This window comes from Tamandua tetradactyla, chromosome 6 (assembly GCF_023851605.1).
Source record: "Tamandua tetradactyla isolate mTamTet1 chromosome 6, mTamTet1.pri, whole genome shotgun sequence".
NCBI lineage: Eukaryota > Metazoa > Chordata > Mammalia > Pilosa > Myrmecophagidae > Tamandua > Tamandua tetradactyla.
In genome coordinates, this window is record NC_135332.1 from 76329160 (window position 1) to 76352081 (window position 22922).

At 41.7% G+C, this 22922-nt stretch overlaps 1 long non-coding RNA gene across 1 annotated transcript in view; it reads left to right on the forward strand.

Moving 5' to 3' along the window:
- The first annotated feature begins 976 nt into the window (after positions 1 to 976).
- Positions 977 to 22922, forward strand: part of LOC143686144 (uncharacterized) — a 34070-nt gene continuing 12124 nt past the window's right edge. Inside the window, exons 1-2 of the long non-coding RNA XR_013176927.1 lie at positions 977 to 1081; positions 10821 to 10939. This is a non-coding gene — a long non-coding RNA (uncharacterized LOC143686144). The remainder of the gene's footprint in view (positions 1082 to 10820; positions 10940 to 22922) is intronic.

Here is a 22922-nt window from a genome sequence, read left to right on the forward strand (position 1 = left end):
TTCTCACTTGAGAGAGAAACCCTGAACTTCATCAGCCTTCTTGAACCCAGGTATCTTTCCCTAGATGCCTTTGATTGGACATTTCTTTAGACTTGTTTTAATTGGGACATTTTCTCAGCCTTAGAACTGTAAACTAGCAACTCATTAAATTCCCCTTTTTAAAAGCCATTCCGTTTCTAGTATATTGCATTCCAGCAGCTAGCAAACTAGAACACTCTTTGTGTTGTATAGTTCTGTTTTCCTTGTTTTAATTCTTATGCTAGTAACATATATACCACCTCAAATTTCCCATTTCATCCACATTCAATTATACAGTTCAGTGATGTTGATTGCATTCCCAATTTTGTGCTCCCAATGCCACCATCCATGACCAAAACTTTTCCATCACCCCAAACAGAAACTCTGTACCAATTTAAATGCCATATCACTGTCTAAAATTATCTTATTTAATCAGTTACTTATGTGTGTATTGTCTACCTACCTGTAAAGTGTTTCTGGTGTCCTACAGATTGGCACGAAGATAGCACACATGAATAGCAGAATTAGGTGAAGTTCCAGAGTGTACCTGCTGAGGACTTTATCAGGAGAGAAGCTGATGACTGGTGGAGGAAGAGCAGACCCAGGACACTTTCTCCTGACTCCAAACTCATTATCAGGCACCCCACTGTTGAGCTGAGGACTTAGTTCCCACTGCTCCCTAGAACTTCTCTCACCCTTCCGGAGCCTCTGCACAAACAAATGTTTCATTTCTAGGAGATGTTTATGAAATCAAGTTCTCCTGGTGCTCAAAGCTCAGCTCAGTTTTGGCAGGACCCATTGGGTAGAGCTAGCAGTCAGTGCCCAGATGTTGCAAACAGCATCTCCATGTCCAGCTTTCTGGCATCTGCAAAGAGCCCTTCTCCCATGCTCTCCACCTGAAATGTGAGGTCCATAAGCCACAAGGCCCTTGATGAGCTCATAATCCCCTGCATCCCCAGGGTAGTACCCTGAAAACAGCATCATGTGCTGGGTAGGTGTGCAGAAAATTATCAATGAATGAATTGAAAATGAGGAAATTCACAAACAATGCCCACTAAATCAGGTATTTTCTTTAAATTCACTCTTGCTTTCCCTTCAGTAAGGTTAATTTAAGAAGGTTTACAAGTGGATTCTCGATTCTCTCATCTCTGCAGTAAATCCCATAATACTTTCTAACTCATTGATTTACTTTTGGGCCTCAAGTCACCAAAGATTTGCAGAGACTTTGAAATAATTGAGGAATTTGGGATAAAGAGAAAAGGTATATGAGAAGATAAAAAAGCCCAGTGAAAATTAGTTCATAGAAATGTATATAAAATGGGCCCACCCACTTACTAGAGGTCAGTTGCAGTTTGGCTCTGTGATTGCTTGAAGCCTAAGCAAGCTTTCGGCATCCACACCATAAGAATTGCCCTCAATCTGGAAGGTCTGGCCTCCTCCACCATGCAGAGGCACATGCCACACTGGTCATCATCTCCACTGTGCTTGTCTTAGCCTCCAATTATAATCACAATTTTTATTTTTCCCCAATAAAGCAATTGTTATTTTCTTCTTTATTTTTTCTCCATTATTACAACCCTGTTGTCCTTTCTGTGTATGTGGAAGCTCCTGTAAATCTTTAGTGACATGAGGCCCAGAGCAAAGCAGTCAATGGTTTCAAAATGTTTGGTTTGGTTTGGTTTGAATAGAAAGACTGACTTTCTTGGCCAAGTTTAAGGCCTAATCTTTCCTCCTGAATTTTTCCAACAGAATTTTTAAATGAATAAGTGAACCTGTCCACTTGCAAATTCTTCCCATCATCCAGTCCACATGGATCGTTGGCCAGTTGTGGGCAGATTTCCTTGGGTCTGCAGGAGGTGAGCCTTGTAGGCAACTCCAGCGGACAAAGAACCCCTCAGGGTGGTAGACCTGGAAGGCCCAGGGATTCAGAAAGTTCTCCTGCTGAAGCAGGGAACATTGTACAATGGCCCTGAAGCCCAGACTAACTAGGAAGGGTAGGCCCTGCTAAGCAGACCTGGTCTGAAACAGGACTCTTGCTATCTTGAAATCATGTAATTATTTGCCTCAACAAGCATGCAAATGTATTAAGAGGGAAAAAAGGAGTACAGAGTCTCAATTCAAAGACATCTGAAAGTGACAGATGTACATGATAGAAGCACTTAGATTGCAGTCACAATGGGTGGACCAGCTCTCGCCCCACCCCACTAGGCACAGTGAAGGGGGAGATGCCCAGCTGCAGCCCAAAGGAGGCCACAGAGGCATGTGGAAAAGTTAGTGAGGGGGGAGGAGGTGACAAGCACTCAGATGCACCCTCTGCCTTGAGAGGACAGAAAGACAGACAAGGGAGGAGAGGACCACTTGGAGCTGAGCCCCCTCCAGTTCATCATCTCACAGAACAAGCAGCCTGCATTGCCACATTGGAATCTTCCAGAGCCAGAGCAGCTGTCCAGGTAATTCAGGCAGTTCCTCATCACACAATTGGAAGAGATAATCAGTCTTAAAGGAACCAGTCCACACCAGAAAGGGACAAAAGATTGAAAGAATTTTCTGACAATGTCACAGGAATCAGAAAAGAGGGACTTGGGAGTAATTCAGCAATTTAGTTCTGTAATCCTCTAGAACATGCCGTGTGGCTCCACAGAACTGCCTCTTTCACAGGCACCCCTCCTGGTTCTTATTTAGCCAGAAAGATATGGGTTGCCCTATCCAAAAAAGCCACAGGCTAGATTTGGGATGAAGTGGAGTGACTACCTGCCTGGTGCCAGTGCCCAGACATGCCTCATGGTCTTTGTTCACTTAATTCCAATTACGCTCATTGAAAACCAGTCAACGTGCAATTCCAGGGACACCTACCTCTCCACCATAGAGCTCTCTACCATAATGTCACTAAGACAAATTAACATTCTCAGGACTTACAAGTCTTAAAGGACAAGAGCACAATGCATACAGCCTGAAAACCCTGTCGGAAGTAGCCCTCTGCTTTCAACAGGGGAGAGTAAGTCAAGAAAGGGTAATGTCTGATGTGATGAGGAAGTCTCAAAAATTCTGGCAGGGCAAACCTCAGCTTGCTATTCTACAGGACTGAAGACTTTGGTGGCAGTATACTAACCAAGAATTTAGAACCCAGGAAGGATAAAATGATCATATCTCCAAGAAAGAGCATGTATTTTCCCCTTGCTAAATTCCTAATTCCAAAATAATCCCATTTTAATTACATTTATAAATTTAAAATGGTTAATGCTGTGCCATGCAAGACACTCACACTCACCTTAAAAACTGTACTTTAATTTCCAACTCAATTGCAGATATAAATTTGAAAACTGAACACTGGGCAGATGAGAACAATTTCACAGACTCCCTCACATGAGCCACTTTGAAAACCACAGAGCACTTTAATTCCACTTCAATTGCATGTATAAATTTTTTAAAAGTTAATGACATATTATAGAGAAGAGCTTTAACTGAGTGTTAAAGAGCTGCCAGAGCAACTTTTAGCCAGCTCCATTACACAGCAGGGAATCTCAGAGGGGTTCCCGTGACACCGAACTAAAAGCATCTAAATAAACCATATGTGCCAGCTGCCTTCCATGCAGCCGGCATTCAAGCCTGGCCTGGGTTTTTCAGATGCTTGCCCCTTGACCTGACCTTTACTTTGAAAGGGGCAGAAGCGGGCCTACTGGTGTTGCATGAAGCTCCAGGGGTCATGTGGGAATTGAGGCCATTCTGCTAAAGGGGACCGTGGCAACTGAACCCTTTTAGTTCTAAGACAAGAGGCCCAGAAAGGACCTAAGAAGTCATACCATCAACTGCCTTAATTGTTAAATTAAGAAATAGAAAATATGTTACAGAAGAAGTGAATGACCAGATCATTGTCACATGGCTACTTTGTGTCCATAATCAGAAATCATCAATCTCACGCTTTTAAAAATTTATAATCCACTGTTGCATCAAGACACTTTTACACTTTGATATAAGGAAATGACCCACACACATATTTAAAGGATAGAAAAGCCCATTATGTTAACTAGCAGCCTCTGGTCCCACCGCTCTTCGTTGTTATTCCCATTCTCCAGAAAGAACCACTTTCAACCGCTGAGTGATTCCCTTTAGGATTTACCTCTATATTTCTAAGTAACCCATCTGTCCTGGCATGGTAGACTGAATACTGGTCAACTAAAGTTTCCATGCCCGAATTCCAGAAATCAGTGTATCTCTAATGGTGCTTCTTGTGTGTCAACTTGGCCAGGTGATGGTGTCTAGTTGTGGTCAAGCAAGCACTCATCTGATTGTTACAGTGAGGGTATTTTGTGGGTTTAAATCAGCCAGTTGATTGCATCTATCACTGATTGCATCTACAATCAACAAAGAAGACTGTCTTTCAGCAATGAGAGAAGTCTCACCCAATCAGCTGGAGGTCTTAAAAAGAGAACTGGTGATTTCAGCAGTCAGCAAAAAGAATTTCTCTCTCTACTTCAGCCAGCCAGCTTCTCATAGGGATTTCATCACAAACCTTCCTTGGAGTACCTATCTCGAGGCTTGCCTTATGGAATTCAGACTTGCCAATCCCCACAGTCTCATGAGCAATTTCCTATAATAAATCTCATAATATTTATGTATATCCTGCCCATTCTGTTTCCCTGGAGAACCCTGACTAATACAATACTTATATGGCCAAAAAAAAGGGGGGGGGGATTTTGCAGATGTGATTAAAGTAAGGAGCTTGAGTTGGAGAGGTTTTCCTGGATTATCTGAGAGGGGCTATTGTAGTCCTTATAAGAAAAGAATGAGTCATGGTAGATATGAGGAGAGAAACAAGTGGTTGGAGTGATGTGAGAAAGGGGGCACTAGCCAAAGAATGCAGGCAACCTCCAGAAGCTGCAAAAGGCCAGCAAACAGGTTCTTCCCTGAAGCCTCCAGAAGAAACACAGCCTTGTTCACACTTTGATTTTAAACGTCTCACCTCCAGGACTGTAAGAGAATAAACTTTTGTGTTGTTTTAAGTCACTAAGTTTGAGTGAATGTGTTATGCAAAAATAGGAAATTAATACACTGACACAATGATTTCCTGTTTTGGACATCAACTGCTTGTGTCCTTTGGACCATTCACAAGGTTCAATACTAACCATGAGTGAGGAACAAACCTTTGTAGTATAAGCCAGAGAGAGTCAGCATAACCTCGACTATCTTGAAATATAAGGAAATTGATACACAGAAATAGGGGGCTGCCATATCAAAGACCTGGGATCTGTAGCAGGGACTTAATGGCCCAGAAGTGGGCAACAAAGACATTTAACAAACCCTTAGAAAAAGGGTGGCCCATGTTAATGGATGGGGAAACAACTGGTAAAATTATCACCTGAGGTAATCTGGGAGATAGATAATAACTTAATGAATTTTAATGCTAGAAAAACAGGTTGGAAAACAGAATATTAAGAGCATGCATCAGTTGATGTTCATTGCTTTTAGAAGAAAGCCAAAAGCAAAAGACAGTGATGAATTCAGGATTGAATATGTAGGTATTTACACAAGAATGAAACAAACTGAAAGTTAATGATTGGGGGATTTGCCTGGTTTGAAGAGGAAGCTACTTTTCAACCCCAAGGAGCAATGGAAAAAAGACTGAGTAGACCTAGGATAAAAGAAAAAAAAATTAAAGGATGATTTAAAATCAGTCTAAAAGTAAAAACACAAAAGTATGTCCACCATGCTCAAAGCTAAAACTCCTGAATGGACTAAGACCTCTCAGTAAAGATACAGCTAAGAGTGTGGCAACCAGAAAATCCTTCTAATAGGAAAATGATCACCGTAGGGGCTAAAAGTGTAGATCTCCCATCAAAACCTGATTGCTCCAAGGAACCTGCATACAAACTGAGAGGCCTGGAGCAAAAAAAGCAAGTAAATACAGCAAATCTGGGAAGTTTTTCTACAGAAGAATTGCGTATGTGGTTGTTAGCACATGGAACCATCAAATAGGTAATAAGCTAACTGGGTAATTGGAAGCATGATACCTCTGAATGAACTGTCAGCCCGGGCTCTTCAAAATTTAAAATGGCTCTTGGTTCCTCTATTTTAGAGAGGACATGAACTAACCTACCCACTCCTAAAGAAAGGCAAGTCACCAGTGTCCACCTCAGATGAGCAAAGGAGAATGATGGAAAAGCAAAAACATGGAAAATAGCATTGCAGATTACTATAGAACACAAGGAACAAAGGAGAGGAATTAGGGAAACCCCCTCTCCCTCGCAGCCCCAGCACAGGACTGCCCACTGGGATCTCAGAATTGCTACACACCACGGCCCACAGTCTGGCTCTGCTTACTATGGTCACATATTAGAAGGATGGAGGGGAGGCAAATAACTTATCTTGTCTGCCTTTTTGAGATGTGTGGTTGTGTGTGTGTAAGTATGGGATGTGTGTATGCTGTACATGTGTGTATGGTATGTGCTTATGTATGGCATGTGTGTGGACATGCTGTTTGGTATGTGTGTGCATGTGTGGTGTGTATGCATGGTTTGCTGTGTGTGTGCAGTATATGTGTGTGTTTCTGTAGGTATGGTATGGTATGTGTCTTGTGTATATATGTGCAGAGAATGTGGTATGTGTATTTGTATGTGTGATGGATATGTGTGTGTGCTGTGATGGGTATGTTCTATGTGTGGTGTGTGTAGTACATGTAGAGTGTGGTTTGTGCTGTGGGTGTGCATGTGGGTTGCATATGTGTATATAGGAGTGATGGCATGGTGTATGCATGTCTGCTGTGTTTAGTACATATCATGTATGGTGTGCATGCGAGTGTCTGATGTATGTATCGTGTGTGACTTGTGTGTGTATTGTGTGCAGTTTGCATATATGTGTGGTGTGTGTGGTATATGTATGTGCTTGTGGGTGTGTGTTTAGTTCCTAGGTCACCAGGTTGGGAGAGGCCAGGCCTGGACCTGAAACAGAACCTCGTGAGCTCACCTTTGATAGGGAGTCAGTTATTGGGAACCACTGATGGCAAGGTTGAGCTCAACATCAGTACTGGAAATGACAATAGTTATTGACTTTAGGGGTAGCATCATTTTCATGTGGGAAAGAGAGGGAATAAAGTGTTCAGTGACCAGATGGGAAGACCATTATCCAGGTTGTTCACAAACGTTCCCATTCTTTCCCTTCCCAGTACATGGTAAAATTGCACCCTTAACCAAAAAGTTAGATGCGGCCTTATGACCTGCTATGGCCCTTGGAAAAGTGCACAGGAGTTGTGGGTGCCACTTCCATGGGAAGTTTTAAGAGTCAGCCCACAATCCACAACATGCTTTCACAACACGATGGGTCTTGATAGTGGCTACTTCATCTGCTAAGACCAGGTTAAATGGAGCAGAGCCTCCAGACAACCCATGGTGGACATATACCTTGAGGGAAAGAGAAACTGCCATCATGAAACTTTGTCAGTGAGATTAATGGTTGGTTACTTGACCTAGCCTAGCCAACACTGCCTGCAAAGCTTGGTGGAGAACTTTACTGCAGATGGGTAAGTTGGTGGGTTTGTTTTTATTGGGCAGGACTCAATATCTGGGAATCTTTTGTTGAAGACCAGTTTCCCCAGAGAAGAATCATCTTATTCCCTGCCTAGGAGGATTGTGAGTCTGGTTTGAAGAATAAGAGAAGAAGGCCAAAAGTCTCAGTGTTCAATACAAACTTTCACTTAGTCCTTCATTTTCAGAGTACCGTCCCCATCTTCCTCCTCCATGCAAGTCCCCCAGTCTCTGCTGGGTGGGGTGAAACTGGGGACATATGCTGGGGTCTGTGGCCTTGGGTAATCAAACCTCTTTCCTTATCAACTACTTCTTTTTTTCTCATCTCATACAAACACACACAGAGAAGCCTAAGTCTCCACTTAAAATTTTTAAGGCAGTTATCTTTCTTTCATCTGTTTTCTACTTTTAATATTTATTGTCATCCCTCACATGCTTTTTTTCTCTTAATATCTTAACATTTATTAATATGCCTTTTTTTAATCCTCATTGTCATTTCAGCAAGGTTTGGGAGAGAAGCCAAGACAAAGCCCATGTGCTCATGCCACCAAGTTTTTAAGCAAAAATCCTCTACCATTTATTGTTTCCACTTATAATTTACAACAGTTCTTGCTGCTGTGGGAGAATTAGGTTTATTTATCAGTCAATTTGTAAGTGTTTACTGAGAAACTTATATGGAAGATACTGTCCTGGAAGCAAGAAAAAGTAAAGCAATTTATTTTATTTAAAGCTTTCTCTCTCCTCTATGTCACCCCCCCCACCCACCGATCTAGTTCCTAGATTATAAGACTCAAGTGCTGTTCTTCTTCATAGCCTCAGAACCTGCTCAATGGTGATTATTTGATAATCAGTAAATATTTGTGGGATATCTATGACTCACTTCTAATCCTCAGAGGGTCTCAGGTTATCTGAGGAGTGGATATGTTGGTAGGTAGATACAAAATATAATAGACAGTGGTACATTTTAAGGTGATAAATACAAATAAAGTCAAGTTGCTGGGTTTTCTTTTCTTCCTTCTTTTTGGCAACAGTAAAAGTTCTTAGAAACAGAAAAGAAGAGACTCAGAGAGACTTAGCAAATTGTTCAATATTCCAAAGTTCTATAATTATTATTCTCTCATTTATATATAATGAAACATGATCTAGAAAGGGTCTGAATCAGCTAGACCCATTAGCAAGTGGCATAAGCTGACCTTTCGGCATGCAGACTAATACCTTTATTCTTACACAGACTTCACAGAGCTGCAGGTTGGCTTTAACTTAAGAACTCTGCCAGAACATCTTGGAGGAGGTGGGTCCAATGGGGGTGCAGAGTGGTCACCCCAAAGGAACCCTCCAACCTAAATAATTCCATGAGAGTCCTGCTTTCATTAGAATGGGTAGGAGCACTCACAGGACCCTGGCTTTCCTCTCTGCCCACCCAGCCCTTCCTGCCCTTCCTTATAAATTCTCAAAGTAGAGATAATAAAAGTCAATCCTTGTAGCCTCCAGAGGCAGGGAAACCTGACTGGTTGACATGGAGGAATATGGGTCATTTGTTGAGTGTCCACTATGGGCTCTCTTTCCCATGTGCCTAGTAGGAGCCTCATAACAACTCTGTTATACTAATGAGAAACCCGAGACCTGCAACATCAGGCAATCAGTGAATGGCCAGACCCAAATTCCACCCCAGAGATTCTAATTGCCCTGCTTCTCTTATTGTTGCATGCTGCTTCCATACACGTTATCTTAAATAATGTAGTCACTCTCTGGTCCCCATTTTCTCATCCAATGCCCCTCTATCTTTGTCACAGTAGGAGCAGGTGCCAAAGAAAGATGAGATAAGACAAAAGCAAGCAGAGGAAGGGATGGAAGCACTGGAATGCTTGAATGGTGGAGACATGCATAACCTTAAAGCTCAGCATGGCTCTGGGAGCAAAGTCAAAAAAGCAGATCGGACCTGAGAGAGGCCCTGACTGCATAGCCCCACCTACACAGGTGACATCAGGAACATGGCATCCAGCCCAGGCTCCTTGAAGACGTTTCTTGCTAGGGATAAACAGGGAGAAACTAGAGAATGAAGCAGAGTCCATGCAGATAATCATAGATGCAAGAGGTAGGAGATAGGGACGGGTGGTGGATAGAGACAGAGCAAGTGCATCAAGTGCCATGCTTTGCAGTGGGGCAATGGCCGGGTTTGCAGAGATGATACCTGGAAAATACAAGAGGGTTTGTAGAGACACTGATCTGTGAACTGTCACCTAACTGGTTTCAGTCTGTGAGGAAGCTGTGAGGAAGTTTTTGGGTTGGATGCCATGTTCCTGATGTCACCTGTGCAGGTGGGGCTGTGTAGCCAGGGCCTCTCTAAGGTCTGACTTGCTTTTTTGACTTTGCTCACAGAGCCATGCTGAGCTTTAAGGTTATGCATGTCTCCACCATTCAGGTATTCCAGTGCTTCCATCCCTTTCTCTGCCTGCTTTTGTCTTATCTCATCCTTCTTTGGCACCTGCTCCTAATGGGGCAAGGGTAGAGGGGCATTGGATGAGAAAATGGATTTCGGTCTGTGAGGAAGTTTCAAAGGATTCAAAACCTGCCTGAACTCATAGATGGAAATAGGAGATTAGAGTGAGATATGCTGTTGATGAGGGGATGAAGTGCAGGGAAATGGGAAAGGCTTCAAATCAGGTTGAAAATCTCCACTCCAGTGTTCTGAATGCCAGGACTTTAAGGGCTTGCCTTTTGGTTTTTTAAAGTCCCAAGAGTTCCAGGCTTCAACAGCTAATCTCAGCTGGAATCAGATTCATGGACCTCACAGATAAATCAAAGTAAATTTGTACAAAACAAGAAGCCCATGAAAGGACCAGGGACAAAACAATAGCCCTGTCCTCTCCACTTTGGTTAAGAAATGCCTGCAGTTTCATTTCTAGAAGTCCCTAACCAAATGACTAGCCAATATTTAAAAAGTGTCTTCAATACTCTGGTTCTTCTAAACCAACACACGAAGTCAGATCAGTTCAGTTCACGGAGTAAGGGTTGAAGGTCCAGGAAAGGCTCCCAGCACACCCCTCAAGGATAGAAGGGGGCAGGTGGTGGACAGACACCACACTTTATTGAATTCTTACCAGCTCCTAGACAGCAGTATAATCTTTATGAGAGCCCTCAAAGAGGGCATTTGTTATTATTCACTTCACAGATTAGAAGACTGAGGCTCATAATAGTTGAGTTGCCACACAATTTAACAATTGTAGCAATGCTGGCCTTTGCATCTCTGTCTCTTGGGTTCCAAAGTCTCCATCATTCCCCTAGGCCATGCAAGAAGAAACATGCCGTGTTCTGTTACTCCAAGCCTCATCCATGGCAAGGAACCTACTTCATCTCCTGTTTTTCCACAGTATGGTTCAAACTGAAGGATGCCCTGGAAGATTGTAAGTACCCCTAGGATTCCATTCCATGTCAACTCTTCTTGCTACTTCATCACTGTGAACTAGGGTGGGCAAAGGCAGAGGGGAGAGGCCTCTCTTTCCCTCACATGTTGGGTGAAGTCACTCCATTTGTTGCCAATTCATTTCCCCTGGCCCACTACCCTCAGCCCCAGCTCTAGCAGTCTCTCTTGCCTTCTTATTCTCAGCAATGTATTCATGTGTTCATTTAAAAGTTCTGTCTGTGCTGAAGCCAGTGCTGCTTGTAATTGCTGGTGGCCAAAAGCTGTTCTGTTTTTTTTCTGGCTGAGTTTACCAGGCAGTCATCAGTTGTAATTATTTTGAGTCTTGTTACAGATGGAACTTCTAGGTTTTCAGTCTTAAACAGAATTCATTATTCAAATGTCTCCAGAGTCGATGGTGAGGGTGTTGGGTGAGCCTCCTCTTGAGCCCAGGTAGCCATAAAAGGTTCTAGAGAAAAGGACAGGCTAAATGGACCATGGTGTCCTGGCCCCTTAGCCCAAGTCTGGGGTTTGCCCATAGCTTTCATGTCCTCATCACACCCTTGAGACCTGGCTCCCTCCCAGTCACACTGATTTCTTCCCCTCACCATCCAAGGGACACAGATGTGCACACACACCATACACCCAAACAGTCACACTGATTTCTTCCCCTCACCATCCAAGGAACACAGATGTGCACACACACCATACACCCAATCTCCCTGCTCCTAACCCAAAAGACCCCATTAAGTGCATCCTCAGCTACAAGAAATACAATGTCTCTTCATCTGAACCTTCCTCCAGTGTTTCAAGAACAGAGGTCTTTAGAAAAGCAGGGCAATTCTGGAGCTCTGAGGGAAAGAAGCAGTTCTCAGCAAAACCAACCCTTCTGGCACCAGACTCCAACTCAGCTCTAGAAACTCCCATTAACAGTCCCCAGGCTCCCAGGAATGTTTCAGGGCAATAAGGAATATACTGTCCCTTTCCCTGAGGAGAAGAGACCCCAGAGGAGGGGATGGTAGGTTTCAAGTCCTTGGGCAAAGGGTTCAGTCTCCTAAGACTCCTCAGAGGTTAGACATCTGCAAGGTAGTTTAGGGCCAGACTCCAGAGAGTAACTTGGGAGTCAACAGTTACTTAAGGATTGGGCCCCATGGAGAGACACCACTGCACACCCCACCACCCTCTTGCCAAAAGTGGCAGGAACCAGCAAGCATATAACCTCCCCTCATCTCCTCACCCAGAGGGAAGGCAACACATGCAACGAGGACCCAAACAACAAGAAATCCCATGCTCCTGCACAGGAGAGCAATCTCAGATTCAAGAGATAGCTGCATGTTAGATACTTCTTTCACTGTTCTTGACAATTCCAAACTTATCTCCAGTCTGCTGTTCAACTGCTGCTGTGTCCTGGTTTCAGCCTCTCATCCTTTGGGCTTGAAATGCTATTTGCAGGGACTTGTTCTACAACTAGAGTTTCTCTCTCTCTCTCTGTCCCTCTCTCTCACACATACACATGCACACACAGAGGTTTTCTCCACCCCCTGCCCCTTTCACCCAGCTCCCTCCTACTCTAATTCTCTCTAGTTTCCCCCTTTCTCCCTCCTGCTATTCTCACTCTCTCTTCCTCATTTCCTTTCTCCCTCCTATTTTCTCACTTACACTCATTTTCCCATACTCTCACATACTTCTTACACACCTCCTGCTATGCACATGCAGGTCCACACACAGGACCACACACTTCTCTCTGGTCACTTCCTTCCCTGTGGAGGTTTTGGGGCCCTGAGAACAGGCTCAGGGCCAACTTGAGGCCTCTGGACAAAAGGCTGAAGCACAGAGAAAGTAGCAGGCAGAGTGGAATTGAAGCAGGAGGAAGAAACAGCAGGGAGTTTCAAAAGCAGATGGCAAGTCAGCTCTGGCTACATAGAAGTGGAGGCACCCCTCTTTGAAAATACCTTCCCCTGGCTGGTGTTGGTACCAGCCCCTCCTACTCTTTTCCTTCAGTGACTTCACACAGCCTAGTCCTATGCACCTTGGTGAGTATGGGTGATGAGCCTACTGTGTGCTCAGTGCTTTCTAGGTAGGCAAAGCATTAAGACCAGTATTTAGAAGATGAGAAGCTCATCCAAACAATCAATCTACAACCCATGTGGAAAATTTACAATTACATGGCTGCTTGCAGGCAGGTTTTATGTCCTCTGGGTTCCACCAGGAGAAAGATTCTTGGAGGCTTCCACTCCCAATTTTACTCAGAAGGCTGGAACATGGGGTTTCCTTCATTCCTCTCTTTCTTTATCAGATGATACTGTGAAAACTGTGAGTAGGGAATATCTGACAGGCTAGATACATTTTAAGATGGAAGCCACCTTGATGGCAGCTCTGTTTTCATCAGAGGAGAAGGGAAACACTATTTACTGATAATCTTCAATAGATTAAACAGCACAAAAGACCATAACATGCATTATTAATTTAATTTAACCTGTTATATAAAGATCTCCATCTAACAGATGAAGAAACTGAGTTTGAGAGATGCCACCTGCCTTGCTGGTTAAGTGGTACAGCAGAACCTGACCTTAGAAGTCTTGTCGGGGCCAAAATCTAGATTGCAGAAGGATCAGCAGACATGGTTAATTCATGCCTGTACCCCACACTTCACACACTGCCTAGGCTATGGGAGGAACCTAATAAAGGTCATTGAAAGACCATTGTACAAAAGCACATGGTCCTGCTCAGAAGAAGTTGGCAGTTTTGTCAGCATGAAATAACTGAACACCTGTATCTGAAAACATGCAATTAAGTCCCTGAGTGAATAGTACATGCTGCAGAGATCAGAAGAACCAGTAGGACTCTGTGCCTTGGAATGTTTGACTTAGGCTTCACCATTGAGAAGAGACTTCAGTTGAGCCGTGCAGCCCTTCATATGGATCAGTGGAAGAGAGAGGCGAGTGGATGGCCCAGCAAGGGGAGCAGCTTGATCTTGGGCTAGTGTGGGGAACATTGTGTGATTTAGAGAGTGAGCTCCCAGTGTAGCTCATAGAGAAGGTGGTGTTACAAGCTGAAGAAAGCAGGAGGGGTCCATTCACACCCATCAGAGAAGATAGTTCCTGAAGGCTTGAATGGCAGAGTAGCCACAGAGGTGGAGTTTATACATTAGCATCCAGGGACCATGGCTGTTTCTAAGAGGAGTAATATAATGACAATAAACTGCTTTTCAGGAAGTTTCAAAGGGTAGCGGGGAGAAAGCAGTGGAAAGGAGGATTGTAAAGAGACAATTGCAAGAATCCAGGGGTGAGAGTCTGAACTAAAATGATAGCAGTGAAAATGAAAAGTGTGATGGATTCAGCATGCCTTAAAGAAATAACAGAGAAACTTCCCAGGGGATGGTGGAATAGGATAGGTTGAGTTTACCCCTGCTCCAAGGAACAGCTAGAAAAGAGACAGAAAAATGACCAGGGTAGTGATTCTAGGGTGTAAATGACCTGAAAGGGTCTTCTACACTACATAGAGAGGTTCTGGATGAAAATGCTGAAGAATTGAGATGTAGAGAACCAGAGGCCATTCAGTTAATACAAAGAGCCTGACATGCCCCTTTCCAAATGGAATGCATGGACAGGGAGACAGAGACTAGGAAGTAAGCCAAGCCATGCTCTTTGAATGTGGCCCCCCAACATGCACCAAACACCTCCACCTGGTGACCCCTGTTACCCCCCGCACCCCAGGTACCAGAGGCCCTCACCCTGGCACCCCAAGCACATGTGCCCCAACCCCTCAAATCCTGCACCCACACTCAACACCACACACTCACACCAACCCCCTCTCCATCCTGGGCCTGCCTTCTCCCTGCCCCAGGCACGCATGGACCCCTGCCCTCCTGCCCTATGCATGCATAACCACCCACCACCCTGCACCCTGCACACACACACATCCATGCCCTCCCCCCACCCCATGCATGCATGTACCCACACTCTGCACATGTGCACACCTGCACCCTGGCCATCCCCCATAACACAGCACCCTGCCCCCCCACATGGCACATACCTACTGCCACCCTGGTCCTGCCCTTCCCCCACGCCACTACTCTTTGACACTTGTGCCCTGCCCCCTGACCCATGCCCCACCCCCTCATGAACCACAGAACTGCACCCTGAACTGAGCATCCAGCTCAAACACCCCACATATGCATGGACTTGCATTCCACCCCTGTACATACATGCATCCACACCCTTCACCCTTACACCCACCCACCACACCAGCACCCCTGACCCTCACAACTTCTGCACTTCATGTGTGCACCTGCACCCTGCTTGTGCATGCTCACACCCATGCCACACCCTCCTCTTCCTTGAAACCCACCCCCAACTGTGCTCCATGCACCCACACAGCCCCCTTGATCTGCCTCCCACCTTACCTCTGTGGCCCCATGCTGCACCCTGCCCTTACACTTCTAGGAGCTATGGAGCTGCACCCCACACCCATGACCCAATGCTGCCCCCACACAACCCTGTGCACTGCATCCTACATTCCCAGGCACCAGGGTAGCATCCCCACCCACACCTTGCCTTGCACTGCACTTGCCACCGCACCTCTGTGACCCTCCCCAAACTCCTTGTCCTGCCTTATGCCCATCATGCAAATACAAAGTCTCACACTATTGAGGCAAATCAACTTCTAGAGCTATCAAGATAATTAAATGCCTCAAAGGCAACAGAAAATCACAAAGCATATGAAGATGCAGACAGATACAGCCCACCCTTAAAGACCAAATTTAAACACCAGAGGAGACACAGACTTTGGAACAACTAGTCAAAAATGTTCATAAAACTCTATTAAATAAATTCAATGGGTTGTCTAATGGCACAAAGGAAATCAAGAAGACACTAGAAGAGCATGAAGAATAATTTGACAAAATAAATAGAAAAACAGTAAATATCACAGAGATGAAAGATACTGTAGACCAAATAAAAAATATACTAAAGACACACAATAGCAGATTTGAAGAGGCAGTAGAAAGAATAAGTGAATTGGAGGACAGGACAATTGATTTGAAGCACACAAAAAGAACAAATGGTGGGAAGTGTGTTGGTGGCTCAGTGGCAGAATTCTCACCTGCTATGCTGGAGACCTGGGTTCAATTCCCAGTGCCTGCCCACGTAAAAAAAAAAAAAGCAAAAAACAAAAGAAAAGGTGGAAAATTTTGAAATAGATCTCAGGAAAATTATGGATAACATGAAGAGGACAAATATAAGAATCATCAGTGAATCATCAGAAACAGAAGAGAAGAGTACAAGGTTAGGAAGATTAATTGAAGAGATAATGGAGGAAAACTTCCCAACTCTTATGAAGACAAATGTGCAAATCAAAGAAGCCCAATGAAACCAAACTAGAATGAATCCAAACAGGCCTGTTCCAAGACACATACTAATCAGTCTGTTAAATGTTGAAGACAAGCAGAAAAATCCTGAAAGTGGAAAAAGAAAAGTGACCTACTGCATACAAGCATAACCACATAAGACTGAGCTCAGACTACTCAACAGGCACCATGGAGGTAAGAAGGCAATGACATGATATATTTGAAATACTGAAAGAGAAAGAAGTCCAGAAAAGAATTCTGTACTCAGCCAAATTGTCCTTCAAAAGTGACGGAGAGATTAAAATTTTCAAAAACAAATATCCAGAGAATTTGTCAAGAGACCGACCCTACAAGAAATAATAAAAGAAGTTCCGCTGGCTGGGGAAAAAAGATAGAACAAGGAAGTCTGGAAGAGGGCACAGAATTGAAGGGTACAAAGAAAGGTAACTTGAAGGATAAAAAGAGAAAGAAGGAAAAGAAAAATATATATCTGACAAATAAAATCCAAAGGATAAGATGATAAATTCAAGCAATCCCTTTATGGTAATAACTTTGAATGTTAATGGACCAAACTCACCAAATAAAAGATAGATATTGGCAGAATGGATTAAGAAATATGATCCATCTATAAAATGTTTATAAGAGACTCATAGTAGACCCAAGGAAAAAATAGACTGAAAGTGAAAGGATTGAAAAAGATGTTCCATGTAGGCTGTAACCAAAAGAAAGCAGGAGTAGCTATGCTAATATACAACAAAATAGACTTTAAAGGCAAAAATGTCATAAGAGACAAAGAAGGACACTACACATTAATAAATGGATAAACTCACCAAGAATAAATAACAATTATAAATGTTTATGTTCCCAATGAAGGCGCGCCAAAGTACATGAGGCAAACAATGGCAAAATTGAAGGGAGCAATAGAATTTTTAAAATAACAGAGTGAGTCTTCAATACAACACTCTCCTCTATAGATAGAATAACCAGACAGAAGATCAAAAAAGGAAATAGAGAACTTAAACAATTTGATGAATGAATTAAACCTAACAGACATATATAGGCGGTTACACCCCAAAACATCAGGATATACATTCTTCTCTAGTGCTCATGGAATGTTCTCCAAGATAGTTCATTTATGAGAGGCACAAAACAGGTCTTTATAAATTTAAAAAGATTGAAATAATTCAAAGGACTTTCTCTGATCACAGTGGAATGAAACTGGAAATCAATAACCACCAAAGAATCAGAACTTTCACAAATATATGAAGATTAAATAATGAACTTTTAAACAAGAAATGGGTCAAAGAAAAAAATGACTAGAGAAATTGGTAACCCTCTGTATGAGAATACAACATATCAGAACTTATAGGATTTGACAAAGGCAGTGCTGAGTGGGAAATTTATTGCCCTAAATGCCTATATTAAAAAAGAAGAAAGAACAAAAATCAAGGACTTAAATGTTCCCCTGGTGGAACTAGAAAAAGAACAGCAAACTAACCCTAAAGAAAATAGTAGAAGAGAAATAACAAAGATTAAAACAGAATTACATGAATGGGAGAACAAAAGAACAATAGAAAAAACAATAAAACCAAAAGGTTTTTTTCAAGAAAATCAATAAAATCAACGGACTTTTAGCTAGGCTGACAAAGGAAAAAGAGAGAGGGTACAAATAAACAAAATTAGAAATGGAAGTGAGTTTTTTACCATGGACTCTGAAGAAACAAGAAAAATCATAAGGGGATACTGTGAACAACTATCACCAATAAACTAGACAATGTAGATGAAATGGGCAAATACCTAGAAACACACAAACAAGCTACACTGACTTAAGAAATAGAAGATCTCAATAAATCAATCATAAGTAAAAAGATTCAATCAGTTATCAAATATTTTCCTACAAAGAAAAGCCCAGGGCCAGATGGTGTCATGGTAGAATTTTATCAAACATTCCAAAAAGGAACATAATCTAACTCCTTTTATGAAGCTAGGATCATTCCAAAACCAAACCTGAATAAAGATGTTATAAGAAAGGAAAACTATAGCCTAATCTCTTTAATAAATATAGATGCAACTATTCTCAACAAAATACTAGCAAATTGAATCCAATGGCACATTAAAACAATTATACACCATGACCAAGTGGGGTTTACACCAGAAATCCAAGGATGGTTCAATACAAGGAAATCAATCAAAATAATACACCACATTAATAAATTGAAAGGGAAAAATCACATGATCATATCAATTAATGCTGAAAAATCATTTGACAAAATCCCACATCCTTTTCTTATAAAAAACACTTCAAAGAGTAGAAATCAAAGGAAACATCCTCAATATGAAAAATGGCATATATGAAAAATCCATAGTCATCATCATACTCAATGGTGAAAGACTGAAAGCCTTCCCCCTAAGATTGGGAATGAGATAAGGATGCCTTCTATTTCCACTATTATTCAACATTGTATTAGAAGTTCTAGTTAGAGCAGTCAGGCAGGAAAAAGAAATAAAAGGAATTCAAAATGGAAAGGAACAAATAAAACTTTCATTATTTGCAGATGACATGATACTATACTTAGAAAATCCTAAGACATCTATGACAAGGCTTCTTGAGCTAATAAATTCAGCAAAGTGGCAAGATATAAGATTAATGTGCAAAAATCAGCAATGTTTCTATACACAAGTAATGGCCTAAGTGAAGAGACAGCTAAGGAAAAAGATCCATTCAAAAGAGCAACTAAAAGAATCAATTATGTAGGGATAATCTTAACTAGGAATGTAAAGGACCTTTAAACAGGAAACTACACAACATTGCTAAGAGAAATCAATCTAGTAGGTGGAAAGACATTCCCTGCTCATGGATAGGAATGTTAAATGTAGTGAAGATGTCACATCTACCCAAATTGATCTACAGATTCAATGCAATACCAATCAATGTTCCAAAAACCTACTTTGAAAGACTTGGAAAAGCTAGTTAGCAAATTCATTTGAAAGGGAAAGAAACCTCAAATAGCTAAAAATATCCTTAAAAAAAAGAACGAAATGGAAAGATTAACAGTTCCTGATTTTAAAGCTTATTATAAAGCTGCAATGGTCAAAACAGTATGGTACTGATACAAAGTCAGAAGTACTGACCAATGGAATCAAATCAAGAGTGCAGAAATAGACCATCAAATCTATGGTCAACTTATCTTCAACAAGGCCCCCAAATCCACTAACCTGGGACAAAATATCTTTTAGTTACATGGGCATGGTAAAACTGGACATCAATAGACAAAAGAATGAAACTTACACCCTATACAAAAATTAACTCAAAGTAGATGATATAAATATAAGAACCAGTACCAGAAAACTCCTAGAAGAAAATATAAGGAAACATCTTCAAGACCTAGTAATAGAAGGTCCTAAACTTACACCCAAAGCACAAGTGATGAAAGAAAAGATAGATCATTGGGAACTTCTCAAGATCAAAAGCTTCTGTGCTTCAAAAGACTTCGTCAAAAAGGTGAAGAGGCAGCCAATTCAATGGGAGAAAATATTTGGATACCACATATCAGAATAAAGGTTTGATATCCTTCATTCATAAAGAAATCATGCAAACCAGCAAAAGAACAATGAACTCAATTATAAAATGGGCTAAACATTTGAATAGGCATTTTTCTGCAGAACAAATACAGATGGCTAAAAAGCATATGAAGAGATGTTCATTTTCATTAGCTTTAAGGGAAATGCAGATCAAGACAACAATGAGATTCAACCTCGCACCTATAAGAATGGCTGTTATCAAACAAACAGGAAAATACAAATGTTTGAGACAATGTGGAGAAATTGGGACACTTATGTAGTGCTGGTGGGAATGTATAATGGTGCAACCATTATGGAAGACAGTTTGGCAATCCGTTAGAAAACTACATATAGAGTTGCCTATGATTTGGCAATGCCACTACTCAGTATATACCCAGAAGAGCTGAAAGCAGTGACACAAACAGACATTTGCACATTGATGTTCACTGCAGCATTATTCATAATTGCCAAAAGATGGAAACAATCCAAGTTCCCATCAACAGATGAGTGTATAAATAAATTGTGGTGCATATACTTCCTGAAACACATGACAAGATGGATGAGCCCTGAGGACACGATGCTGAGTGAAAAAAGCCAGACACAAAAGGACAGATACTGTATGGCTACATTTTTATTACCATGGTAAAGGTAAACTCAGAGCTTATAATACAGAATACAGGGGACCTTAAGATACACAGAAGCTAGAAGTGGGTGAACGGTTAGCTAATGAGGTTGAACTTAAATGTAAGGGGATAGATAGAAGTGAAGGCATTTCATTATTGGGTCTATAAGTAACATCATATTGAAGGTGAACTTGGTTGAATGGGGTTTTATTAGAGCTATGTATCCCACCCATTAACACTACAAATATGAATACATTTTTGCATGAACTGCTTCAAAGGAATTTTGTACAGAGTTTATAATATCCGGGTAGAAGGGGAAAACTCCTATTGTATGCTAAGGACCATGTTTAACAGAAAGACATCAAGAGTAGCACAGCAATACCAGTAAATAATTGGGGTGAGGGTTGGAGAGGACACGAGTTAAGGGGAGGTTTGGATTTTCTATTTGGTGAGGGTGTGTTTATCGGTTATTTTCCTCTTGGGAACAATGAAAATGGTCTAAAATTGAGAGTGTTGATGATTATATCACTAAGTGAGGATAATGTGAAACACAGATTGCTGACATTGAACATTATACATGATGCTCAATGGATGGAGGTGGCTGAAGGATGCACTGACTGAGAAGTAGAATGGCAAAATGTGGTGTATACATATGATACAATATTGTGCTGCTACAGAAAGGAATGAAATCGTTAGGCATGCAACAAATGTGAATGAACCTATAGGACATTATGTGACACAAAATAAGCCAACATCAACTAGTTCCATCCCCCATCCCATATTATCAACAGCTTTTTCCAACATGAAAAAGTTGGAATGAGCGTATCCCCAATACCCCTAAAGGTTGGGAGAAAGATCAGAGAAGAAAGTGGAGTTATACAGAGAAGGTAGGGTTTAACAAATGAGTAAGACTCCTGAATCATTATATTAATATTTCTTTTAGTCTCCAAAGTCTTGGAGCAGCTAGAAGGAAAAGCCTAAAATTGTGGAACTGTAACCCATAGCAAACTCTGAAATCTGTTCTACAGCTAATTGTTGTGGCATTCTTTGAAATTTATTGCTTTTTTGTATATACATCATTTTTCCCAATAAATGAAAGTAAAAAAAAAAAAGAAAGAAAAAGATAAAACAGTAGGACTTGAGGACTTCAGGAGGATGAAGGAGCAAATGAGCCAGGGGTAAATGTGACCTTGGACAGAAAGGCAAATAAGGGTTATTTTTGATGGAGCTAGGGTCTCAGAGAAAAGCTTGGGAGAGGGCAGGAGGAGGGCAGGGAATTCAGACATCTGTTTTCAAAGCATCTGTTGAACACTTTGTTTGACACAAAAGATTGATCTCAACCTCTAGATGGAAAAATAAAATACATACATATGAAAGCAACCTGAACATGTACTCCATACAGAACCAATGAAAAATAGGAAGTGCTGTTGTATAAATTCCTTACATAAGTACTAGAATTGGATTAGTAAAGGGAGGAAAGTGAAGCTCCATAACTCTTCATGCATTTAAGAATAAAAGAATACATAGAAAACATTTTGAGCAATGTCCCTTTCTTTTCTCATTTTTTCTCTAATCCTTCTCTCCTTTCTCCTTCAACCTCTTTTTCCTCTCCACCCCTACTTCACCCCTGCTTCTTTCATTCTCTCTTCCTCTGCCTCATGAATTTTCATTTCCACAATACCAGGAAATCAGAACACAGTTCTCAATGTCCTCTGATGGGCACAACTTCTTTCTGTTCCTACCACACCCAATTTTACAGAATATTTTTTTCATTGGGTGGCAGCTTGGAATTTGGGGTTGCACCTTGAGAAGAGTGAAGGGAAGAAGGCCAGTGTTCTAGTTTGCTAGCTGCCAGAATGCAATATACCAGAAATGGAATGGCTTTTACAAAGGGGAATTTAATCAGATGCTAGTTTACAGTCCCAAGGGCGAGAAAATGTCCAGTTAAACAAGTCTATAGACATGTCCAATCTAAGGCATCCAGAGAAAGATACCTTGGTTCGAGAAGGCTGATGAACTTCAGGGTTTCTCTCCCAAGTGAGAAAGCACATGGAGACACAGTCAGAGTTTCTCTCTCATGTGGAAAGGCACATGGTGAACACAGTCAGGGTTCCTCGCTCATCTGGAAGGGCATGTGATGAACATGGCATCATCTGCTAGCTTTTTCTCCTGGCTTCCTGTTTCATGAAGCTCCCCGGGAGGCATTTTCCTTCATCTCCAAAGGTCGCTGGCTGGTGGACTCTTCTTCTCATGGCTATGTCATTCTGCTCTGCTCTCTCTGAATCTCTTTTCTTCTCCAAAATGTTTCCTCTTTTGTAGGACTCCAGAAACTTATCAAGACCCAACCAAATGGGTGGAGACATGTCATCACCTAATCCAGTTTAACAACCACTCTTGATTAAATCACATCTCCAGGGAGATGATCTCATTATGTTTCAAACATACAGTATTGAATA